An 11,000-nucleotide genomic window follows, 5' to 3' on the forward strand; every position below is an offset into this window, starting at 1 on the left:
AATTGTCGGTTATCTGCACAAACCCAGTCTTCACTATGAGTCATCCATACATCAATTGTCTTAAATCATTTATTTATTACTAAGTAATTCACAGAAATGCATAAACAAACAAACAAACAAGGTAAATGTGGTTACATGAAATGAGAATGTGCCCTATCTAACAGTACACTTCAAGTAACCCTCGTTCAAGATGGCCGTACTTCTTCATTACACAAAGGAAAAACCTCAAACAATTTCTAAAGACTGACATCCAGTGGAAGCGATAGGAAGTGCAAGAAGGTCCCTTAGTGATCTGGATTCCCAATGAAAACTCAATGAAAAGAGAGTGACCTCAAAAAACAAAACAAATCTGAATGGTTTGTCCTCGGGGTTTCGCCTGCTAAATAAGTTCTGTTATACTCAGACATGATTCAAACAGTTTTAGAAACTTCAGAGTGTTTTCTATCCAAATCTAATAATATGCATATCTTATCTTCTGGGAATCAGCAGCAGGCAGTTGAATTTGGGCATGCATTTCATCCGGGCGTGAAAATACTGCCCCCTGTCACCAAGAAGTTAAAGGCACAGTCAACTTAGTGTATGTAAACTTCTGACCCACTGGAATTGTGATACAGTGAATAAGTGAAATAAATCTGTCTATAAACAATTGTTGGAAAAATGACTTGTGCCATGCACAAAGTAGATGTCCTAACCGACTTGCCAAAACTATAGTTTGTTAACAAGAAATTTATGGAGTGGTTGAAAAACGAGTGTATGTAAACTTCCGACTTCAACTGTATGTGTTTTGGCTTTTCAACCACAGCTCTGAAACCACGATATGGCAATATAATAGAACTGACAGGGTTTTCTTTAGTGGAAGCTTCTCTAATGTCAAACCTGTAAAGTGTGGTGTATCGCAGGGCAGCTCTCTTGGCCCTCTACTGTTTTCAGGTCCTGAACATCTCTAAAACTAACACCATTGTATTTGGAACAAATCATTCCCTAATTTGTAGAAAGAAAAAAAAGAAAAGAAAATAGGATATTGGGTCTAAAGAATTTTAAAAAACATATCCTTATTTATTTTTTTCACAAATATCTTTCTGTAATTAATCCTATACAATAGTTTAGGCACTATATATATCAAGTGTTGGTGCTTATGTTTGCGCACCTTGTGGGTTGATTTGCATCTGATATGCATATGCTAAAGCGCCCAGCAAAGTTTGACATTCTCTAGCGGGTACTTACAGTGGGGCAATTTATTTAGTCAGCCACCAATTGTGCAAGTTCTCCCACTTAAAAAGATGAGAGAGGCCTGTAAATTTTCATTCAACTACGACAGACAAAACGAAGGGAAAAAACCCCAGAAAATCACATTGTAGGATTTTTAATTAATTTATTTGCAAATTATGGTGGAAAATAAGTATTTGGTCAATAACAAAAGTTTATCTCAATACTTTGTTATATACCTTTGTTGGCAATGACAGAGGTCAAACGTTTTCTGTAAGTCTTCACAAGGTTTTCACACACTGTTGCTGGTATTTTGGCCCATTCCTCCATGCAGATCTCCTCTAGAGTGATATTTTGGGGCTGTTGCAGGGCAACACGGACTTTCAACTCCCTCCGCAGATTTTCTATGGGGTTGAGATCTGGAGACTGGCTAGGCCACTCCAGGACCTTGAAATGCTTCTTACGAAGCCACTCCTTCGTTGCCCGGGCGGTGTGTTTGGGATCATTGTCATGCTGAAAGACCCAGCCACATTTCATCTTCAATGCCCTTGCTGATGGAAGGAGGTTTTCACTCAAAATCTCACGATACATGGCCCCATTAATTCTTTCCTTTACACGGATCAGTCGTCCTGATCCGAAAAACAGAAAAACAGCCCCAAAGAATGTTTCCACCCCCATGCTTCACAGTAGGTATGGTGTTCTTTGAACTCAGCATTCTTTGTCTTCCAAACATGACGAGTTGAGTTTTTACCAAAAAGTTATATTTTGGTTTCATCTGACCATATGACAATCTTCTTCTGGATCAAGAGGAGCCTCTTAACTTCTTGGATATAGGGGGCGCTATTTTAATTTTTGGATGAAAAACATTCCCGTTTTAAACAAGATATTTTGTCACGAAAAGATGCTCGACTATGCATATAATTGACAGCTTTGGAAAGAAAACACTGACGTTTCCGAAACTGCAAAGATGTCTGTGAGTGCCACAGAACTGATGTTACAGAAAAACCCCAGATAAAAATCCAATCAGGAAGTGCCGCATTTCTTAAAATCACCTCATGCCAATGACTCCTTATATGGCTGTGAAGGAGCTAGGAGTCAGCTTACGGTTTCCACGTTTTCCCCAAGGTCCCTGCAGCATTGTGACGTATTTGTAGGCATATCATTGGAAGATTGACCATAAGAGACTACATCTACCAGGTGGTCGCTTGGTGTCCTCCGTCGCAATTATTGCGTAAACTCCAGCTGCAGTATTTTTCCGTTTGCTTCTGATGAGAAGCCAACTGCCACCACTGATAGATTATCGAATAGATATGTGAAAAACACCTTGAGGATTGATTCTAAACAACGTTTGCCATGTTTCTGTCGATATTATGGAGCTAATTTGGAAAAAGGTTTGGCGTTGTAAGTGACTGCATTTTACGCTCTTTTTCTTAGCCAAACGTGATGAACAAAATGGAGCTATTTCATCTACACAAATAATCTTTTTGGAAAAAATGAACATTTGCTGTCTAACTAAGAGTCTCGTCATTGAAAACATCCGAAGTTCTTCAAAAGTAAATTATTTTATTTGAATGCTTTTCTTGTTTTTGTGAAAATGTTGCCTGCTGAATGCTAGGCTTAATGCTATGCTATCAATACTCTTACACAAATGCTTGTGTAGCTTTGGTTGAAAAGCATATATTGAAAATCTGAGATGACAGTGTTGTTAACAAAAGGCTAAGCTTGTGTTTGAATATATACATTTCATTTGCGATTTCCATGAATAGGAAACGTTGCGTTATGGTAATGAGCTTGAGGCTATGATTACGCTCCCGGATACGGGTTAAAGAAGAAGTTACAGGTCTGTGAGAGCCAGAAATCTTGCTTGTTTGTAGGTGACCAAATACTTATTTTCCACCATCATTTGCACATAAATTCCTTACAAATCCTACAATGTGATTTTCTGGATGTTTTTTTCTCACTTTGTCTGTCATAGTTGAATTGTACCTATGATGAAAATTACAGGCCTCATCTTTTTAAGTGGGAGAACTTGCACAATTGGTGGCTGACTAAATACTTTTTTGCCCCACTGTATATACTGAAAGGCAGTTCTAGTGTTAAGGTAAAAAAATTAAAAAAACATACACAGTACCAGTCAAAAGTTTGAACATACACACACACACTGTACTGGTCTGAAGTTTGCACACCTACTCATGCAAGGGTTTTTCTTGATTTTTACTATTTTATACATTGTAGAATAGTGAATACATCAAAACTATGAATTAACACAGAATTATGTAGAACCCCCCCAAAAGTGTTAAATCAAAAAATATATATTTATTTGAGATTCTTCAAAAATAGCCACCCTTTGCCTTGAGAGCTTTGTACACACTTGGCATTCTCTCAACCAGCTTCATGAGGTAGTCACCTGGAATGCATTTCAATTAACAGGTGTTTGTTGTTTTAAGTTAATTTGTCAAATTTCTTTCTTTTCTTAATGTGTTTGAGCTGATCAGTTGTGTGTGACAAGGTTGGGGAGGTATACAGAAAATAGCCCTTTTTGGTAAAAGACCAGGTCCATATTATGGCAAGAACAGCTTAAAGCAAAGAGAAATGACAGTCCATCATTACTTTTAAAGACACGAAGGTCAGTCAATCGGAAAATTTTAAGAACTTTGAATGTTTCTTCAAGTGCAGTCGCAAAAACCATCAAACGCAATGATGAAACTGGCTCTCTCCACCATAAGAAAGGATGACCCAGAGTTACCTCTGCTGCAAAGGATAAGTTAATTTATCTTTGCTTATTTGAGCTGTTCTTGCCATAATATGGATTTGGTCTTTTACCAAATAGGGCTACCCTCTGTATACCATCCCTACCTAACGCATTAAGAAGGAAAGCAATTCCAAAAAATAACTTTTAACAAGGCTGTTAATTGAAATGCATTCCAGGTAACTACCTCATGAAGCTGGTTGAAAGCATGCCAAGAGTGTGAAAAGCTGTCATCAATGCAAAACAATCTCAAATATATTTTGATTTGTTTAACACTTTTTTGGTTACTACATGATTCCATGTGTTATTTCATAGTGATGTCTTCACTATTATTCCACAATGTAGAAAATTGTTAAAAAAAATAAAGAAAAACCCTTGAATGAGTAGGTGTACAAACTTTAGACCAGTACTGTATGTATATATTTTTTTAAACAGTGACTTTGGCCGTACTGCTATGAGCCCATAAAAACACATTGAATAACAGCTTCATACATGAATAAACAGTCCCACCAAAAAAACTGAAGGAAGTTTGTTCTATAGTGTCTGTCCTATATCTGAGGAACATAATATCAGAAAACTATTACAATTTTGACATGTATTTAACCCCTTATTTCATAAATACAATGCAGTCGGAAAGAATTCAGACCCCTTGAACATTTCCCACAGTTACCTTATTCTAAAACGGATCAAATAAAAAATAGACTCAAATCAATACACAATACCCCAATAATGACAAAGCGAAAACCAGTTTAGACATTTTTGATAATTTATAAAAATTTAATTACCTTATTTACATAAGTGCTAAGAGGCTCTAAATTGAACTCAGGTGCATACTGTTTCCAATTATCATCCTTGAAAAGTTGACAACTTTGAGTACACCTGTGGTATATTCAAATGATAGGACATGTGGAAAAGCACACACACCTGTCTATATACGGTCCCACAGTTGACAGTGCATGTCAGAGCAAAAAACAAGCCTTGCGGTCGAAGGAATTGTCCGAAGAGCTCCGAGAAGGGACTGTGTCGAGTCACAAATCTGGGGAAGGGTACAGAAACAATTCTGTAGCTTTCAAGGTCCCCAAGAACACAGTGGCCTCCATCATTCTTAAATGCAACAAGTTTCGAACCACGAAGAATCTTACTATAGCTGGCCGCCTGAGCAAATCGGGGGAGAAGGGCCATGGTCAGGGAGGTGGCCAAGAACCCGATGGTCACTGACAGAGCTCCAGAGTTCCTCTGTGGAGATGGGAAAACCTTCCAGAAGGACAATCTTCTCTGCAGCACTCCACCAATCAGGCCTTTATGGTAGAATGGCCAGAGGGAAGACACTCCTCAGTAAAAAGGCACAACAGCCCACTGAGAGTTTGCCAAAAGGTACCTAAAGGACTCTCAGACCACGATAAACAAGATTCTCTGGTCTGATGGAACCAAGATTAAACTATTTGGCCTGAATGTTAAGCATCACGTCTGGAGGTAACGTAACTATGGTGAGGAATGGTGGTGGCAGCAGCATGCTGTGGGGATTTTATTCAGTGGCATGGGCTAGTCAAGATCGAGGGAGATATCCTTGACGCACCCTACAGTATGGACGTGGTCAGTAGTTGTGGTTCAGTAGTTGTGTGGTTCAGGTCAGTAGTTGTGCGGTTAATTAGTTGTGAGGTTGTTGTCGGTAGTTGTGGTCAGCAGTTGAGTGCTTGTGGTCATTAGTTGTCTGGTAAGTAGTTGTGTGGATGTGATCAGTAAATAGTCAGTAGCGGTCAGCAGTTGTGTGCATGTGGTCAATTACTTGTGTGATTGTGGTGGTGTTGTCGGTCAGAAGTTGTGGTCAAGTAATTGTCGTCAGTCGTGTGGTTGTGGTAAGTAGTGGTGTGCTCGGTCAGTCGTATGGGTGCGGGCGGTCAGTCGTGGTGTGGTTTTGCTCAGGAGTTGGTCAGTATTTTTGTGGTTGTGAACAGTGCTTGTGGTTTAGTAGTTTGTCACTTGAGTTCAGTAGTTGTGTAGCAGGATATTTGGGCCCTACAGCATGGACATGTCAGTACTTGTGGCTAGTAGTGTTGGTCAGCAGCTGTGTGGTCAGCAGTTGTGTGGTTGTGGTTAGTAGTGGTGGTCAGCAGCTGTGTGGTTGTGGTTAGTAGTGGTGGTCGGTCAGCAGCTGTGTGGTTAGTAGTGGTGGTCTGCCAGCAGCTGTGTGGTTAGTAGTGGTCTGCAGCTGTGGTTAGTAGTGGTGGTCTGCAGCTGTGGTTTAGTGGTGGTCTGCAGTGGTGTAGTGGTGGTCTGCAGCTGTGTGGTTAGTAGTGGTGGTCTGCAGCTGTGTGGTTAGTAGTGGTAATCTGCAGCTGTGTGGTTAGTAGTGGTAATCTGCAGCTGTGTGGTTAGTAGTGGTAATCTGCAGCTGTGTGGTTAGTAGTGGTATTCAGCAGCTGTGTGGTTAGTAGTGGTGGTCTGCAGCTGTGTGGTTAGTAGTGGTCAGCAGCTGTGTGGTTGGTGCAGCTGTGTGGTTGGTAGTGGTGGTCAGCAGCTGTGTTGGTTGTGGTTAGTAGTGGTGGTCAGCAGCTGTGTGGTTGTGGTTTGTAGCTGTGTGGTGGTAGTCAGCAGCTGTGTGGTTGTGGTTTGTAGTGGTAGTCAGCAGCTGTGGTTGTGGTTAGCAGCTGTTGTGGTTAGTAGTGGTGGTCAGCAGCTGTGTGGTTGTGGTTAGTGGTCGTCAGCAGCTGTGGTTGTGGTTAGTAGTGGTGGTCAGCAGTTATATGGTTGTGGTCAGCGGTTGTGGTTAGTAGTGGTGGTCAGCGGTTGTGGTCAGCAGTTGTGTGGTTAGTGGTTGTAGTGGTCAGCAGCTGTGGTTATGGTTAGTTGTGGTCAGCAGATGTGGTTGTCGTTAGTTGTGGTGGTCAGCAGCTGTGTGGATGTGGTGTTAGTAGTGGTGGTCAGCAGTTGTGTGGTTGCGGTTAGTAATGGTGGTTAGGAGCTGTGGTTGTGGTTAGTAGTGGTGGTCAGCAGCTGTGTGGTTAGTAGTGGTGGTCCGCAGCTGTGTGGTTGCGGTTAGTAGTGGTGGTTAGGAGCTGTGGTTGTGGTTAGTAGTGGTGGTCAGCAGCTGTGGTTGTGGTTAGTAGTGGTGGTCAGCAGCTGTGTGGTTAGTAGTGGTGGTCCGCAGCTGTGTGGTTAGTAGTGGTGGTCCGCAGCTGTGTGGTTAGTAGTGGTGGTCAGCGGCTGTGTGGTTAGTAGTGGTGGTCAGCAGCTGTGTGGTTAGTAGTGGTGGTCAGCGGCTGTGTGATTAGTAGTGGTGGTCAGCAGCTGTGTGATTAGTAGTGGTGGTCAGCAGCTGTGTGATTAGTAGTGGTGGTCAGCAGCTGTGGTTGGTGTTAGTAGTGGTGGTCAGCAGCTGTGGTTGTGGTCAGCAGCTGTGTGGTTGTGGTTAGTAGTGGTGGTCAGCAGCTGTGTGGTTGTGGTTAGTAGTGGTGGTCAGCAGCTGTGGGGTTGTGGTTAGTAGTGGTGGTCAGCAGCTGTGGGGTTGTGGTTAGTAGTGGTGGTCAGCAGCTGTGGTTAGTAGTGGTGGTCAGCAGCTGTGGTTAGTAGTGGTGGTCAGCAGCTGTGGTCAGCAGCTGTGGTTAGTAGTGGTGGTCAGCAGCTGTGTGGTGGTGGCTAGAAGTGGTGTTCAGCAGCTGTGTGGTTAGAAGTGGTGTTCAGCAGCTGTGTGGTTGTGGTTAGTAGTGGTGGTCAGCAGCTGTGGTTGTGGTTAGTAGTGGTGGTCAGCAGTTGTGGTTGTGGTTAGTAGTTGTGGTCAGCAGTTGTGGTTGTGGTTAGTAGCTGTGTGGTCAGTAGCTGTGGTCGTGGTGGTGTCAGCAGCTGTGGTTGTGGTTAGTAGTGGTGGTCAGCAGTTATATGGTAGTGGTGGTCAGCGGTAGTGTGGTTAGTAGTGGTGGTCAGCAGCGGTTGTGGTCAGCAGTTGTGTGGTTGTGGTTAGTAGTGGTGGTCAGCAGTTGTGTGGTAGTAGTGGGTCAGCAGTTGTGTGGTTGTGGTTAGTAGTGGTGGTCAGCAGCTGTGTGGTTAGTAGTGGTGTTCAGCAGCTGTGTGTTGTGGTTAGTGGTGGTCAGCGGCTGCGTGGTTAGTAGTGGTGTTCAGCAGCTGTGGTCAGCAGCTGTGGTTAGTAGTGGTGTTCAGCAGCTGTGGTTAGTAGTGGTGTTCAGCAGCTGCGTGGTTAGTAGTGGTGTTCAGCGGCTGTGTGGTTAGTCTGTGGTTGTGGTTAGTAGTGGTGTTCAGCGGCTGCGTGGTTAGTCGTTGGTGTTCAGCGGCTGCGTGGTTAGTAGTAGTGGTGGTCAGCGGCTGTGTGGTGGTGTTCAGCAGCTGCTGTGGTTGTGGTTAGTAGTGGTGGTGGTGTTCAGCAGCTGTGTGGTTAGTAGTGGTGTTCAGCAGCTGTGGGGTGGTTAGTAGTGGTGTTCAGCAGCTGTGTGGTTAGTAGTGGTGTTCAGCAGCTGTGTGGTTAGCTGTGGTTAGTAGTGGTGGTAGTGGTGTTCAGCAGTGTGGTGTTCAGCAGCTGTGTGGTTAGAAGTGGTGTTCAGCAGCTGTGGTGGTTAGTAGTGGTGGTCAGCAGCTGTGGTTGTGGTTAGTAGTGGTTCAGCAGCTGTGTGGTTAGTAGTGGTGTTCAGCAGCTGTGTGGTTTAGTAGTGTAGTGTTCAGCAGCTGTGTGGTTAGTAGTGGTGTTCAGCAGCTGTGTGGTTAGTAGTGGTGTTCAGCAGCTGTGTGGTTAGTAGTGGTGTTCAGCAGCTGTGTGGTTCAGCAGTAGTGGTGTTCAGCAGCTGTGTGGTTAGTAGTGGTGTTCAGCAGCTGTGTGGTTAGTAGTGGTGGTCCGCAGCTGTGTGGTTAGTAGTGGTGTTCAGCAGCTGTGGTTGTGGTTAGTAGTGGTGTTCAGCAGCTGTGGTTAGTGTGTGTTCAGCAGCTGTGTGGTTAGTTCAGCAGCTGTGTGGTTAGTAGTGGTGGTCAGCAGCTGTGGTTGGTTAGTAGTGGTGGTCAGCAGCTGTGTGGTTTGTGGTTAGTCAGCAGCTGTGGTGTGGTTAGTAGTGGTGTTCAGCAGCTGTGGTGTGGTTAGTAGTGGTGTTCAGCAGGTGTGGTTGTGGTTAGTAGTGGTGTTCAGCAGCTGTGTGGTTGTGGTTAGTAGTGTGGTCAGCAGCTGTGGTGTGTTCAGCAGCTGTGGTTGTAGTGGTCAGCAGCTGTGTGGTTAGTAGTGGTGTTCAGTGGTTAGTGGTGTTCAGCAGCTGTGTGGTCAGCAGCTGTGTTCAGCAGCTGTGTGGTAGTGTGGTCAGCAGCTGTGGTTAGTAGTGGTGTTCAGCAGCTGTGTGGTTGTGGTTAGTAGTGGTGGTCAGCAGCTGTGTGGTTGTGGTTAGTAGTGGTGGTCAGCAGATGTGTGGTTAGTAGTTCAGCAGCTGTGTGTGGTTAGTAGTGGTGTTCAGCAGCTGTGGTTAGTAGTGGTGGTCAGCAGCTGTGTGGTTAGTAGTGGTGGTCAGCAGCTGTGTGGTTAGTAGTGTGTCAGCAGTTGTGGTTAGTAGTGGTGGTCAGCAGGTGTGTGGTTGTGGTTAGTAGTGGTGTCAGCAGCTGTGGTTGTGGTTAGTAGTGGTGGTCAGCAGTTTAGTCAGCAGTGGTGGTCAGCAGCTGTGTGGTTAGTAGTGGTGGTCAGCAGCTGTGGTTAGTGTGGTTCAGCAGCTGTGTGGTTAGTAGTGGTGGTCAGCAGCTGTGTGTTGTGGTTAGCTGTGTGGCTGTGGTTAGTAGTGGTGGTCAGCAGCTGTGTGGTTAGTAGTGGTGGTCAGCAGCTGTGTAGTAGTGGTTGTGGTTAGTAGTGGTGGTCAGCAGCTGTGGTTGTGGTTAGTAGTGGTGGTCAGCAGCTGTGTGGTTAGTAGTGGTGGTCAGCAGCTGTGTGGTTGTGGTTAGTAGTGGTGGTCAGCAGCTGGTTGTGGTTAGTGGTGGTGGTCAGGTTGGTTAGTGGTGGTCAGCAGCTGTGGTTAGTGTGGTGGTCAGCAGGTGTGTGGTTGTGGTTAGTAGTGGTGGTCAGCAGCTGTGTGGCTGTGGTTAGTAGTGGTGTGTGGTCAGCAGCTGTGGTTAGTAGTGTGGTGGTTAGTTAGTGGTGGTCAGCAGTGGTCAGCAGTGTGGTTGTGGTTAGTAGTGGTGGTCAGCAGTTGTGTGGTTGTGGTTAGTAGTGGTGGTCAGCAGTTGTGGTTGTGGTTGTAGTTGTGGTCAGCAGTTGTGTGGTTAGTAGTGGTGGTCAGCAGCTGTGTGGTTGTGGTTAGTAGTGGTGGTCAGCAGTTGTGTGGTTGTGGTTAGTAGTGGTGGTCAGCAGTTGTGTTGTGGTCAGCAGTGTGGTGTGGTTGTGGTTAGTAGTGGTGGTCAGCAGTTGTGGTTGTGCAGCTGTGGTTAGTAGTAGTGGTGGTCAGCAGCTGTGTGGTTGTGGTTAGTAGTGGTGGTCAGCAGTTGTGTGGTTGTGGTTAGTAGTGGTGGTCAGCAGCTGTGTGGTTGTGGTTAGTAGTGGTGGTCAGCAGCTGTGTGGTTGTGGTTCAGCAGTAGTGGTGGTCAGCAGCTGTGTGGTTGGTAGTGGTGGTCAGCAGCTGTGTGGTTAGTGGTTAGTAGTGGTGGTCAGCAGCTGTGTGGTTGTGGTGGTCAGCAGTAGTGGTGGTCAGCAGTTGTGGTGTTGGTAGTTGTCAGCAGTGTGTGGTCAGCAGGTGTGTGGTTGTGGTTTAGTGTTGGTCAGCAGTTGTGTGGTTGTGGTTAGTAGTGGTGGTCAGCAGTTGTGTGGTTGTGGTTAGTAGTGGTGGTCAGCAGTTGTGTGGTTAGTGGTTCAGCAGTTAGTAGTGGTCAGCAGCTGTGTTGGTTGTGGTTAGTGGTGGTGGTCAGCAGTGGTGTGGTCAGGTGTGGTTAGTAGTGGTGGTCAGCAGCTTGGTGTGGTTAGTAGTGGTGGTCAGCAGCTGTGGTTAGTGTGGTTGTTCAGCAGCAGTTGTGTGGGTGTGGTTGGTGGTTGGTCAGTGGTTAGTAGTGTGGTCAGCAGCTGTGTGGTTGTGGTTAGTAG

At 45.1% G+C, this 11,000-nt stretch overlaps 1 protein-coding gene across 2 annotated transcripts in view; it reads right to left on the bottom strand.

Annotated features, from left to right (window-relative positions):
• Positions 1-11,000, bottom strand: part of LOC112264919 (probable ATP-dependent RNA helicase ddx6) — a 67,583-nt gene that overhangs the window by 21,698 nt on the left and 34,885 nt on the right. The window lies entirely within an intron of this gene.

Source organism: Oncorhynchus tshawytscha, linkage group LG13, assembly GCF_018296145.1.
Source record: "Oncorhynchus tshawytscha isolate Ot180627B linkage group LG13, Otsh_v2.0, whole genome shotgun sequence".
NCBI lineage: Eukaryota > Metazoa > Chordata > Actinopteri > Salmoniformes > Salmonidae > Oncorhynchus > Oncorhynchus tshawytscha.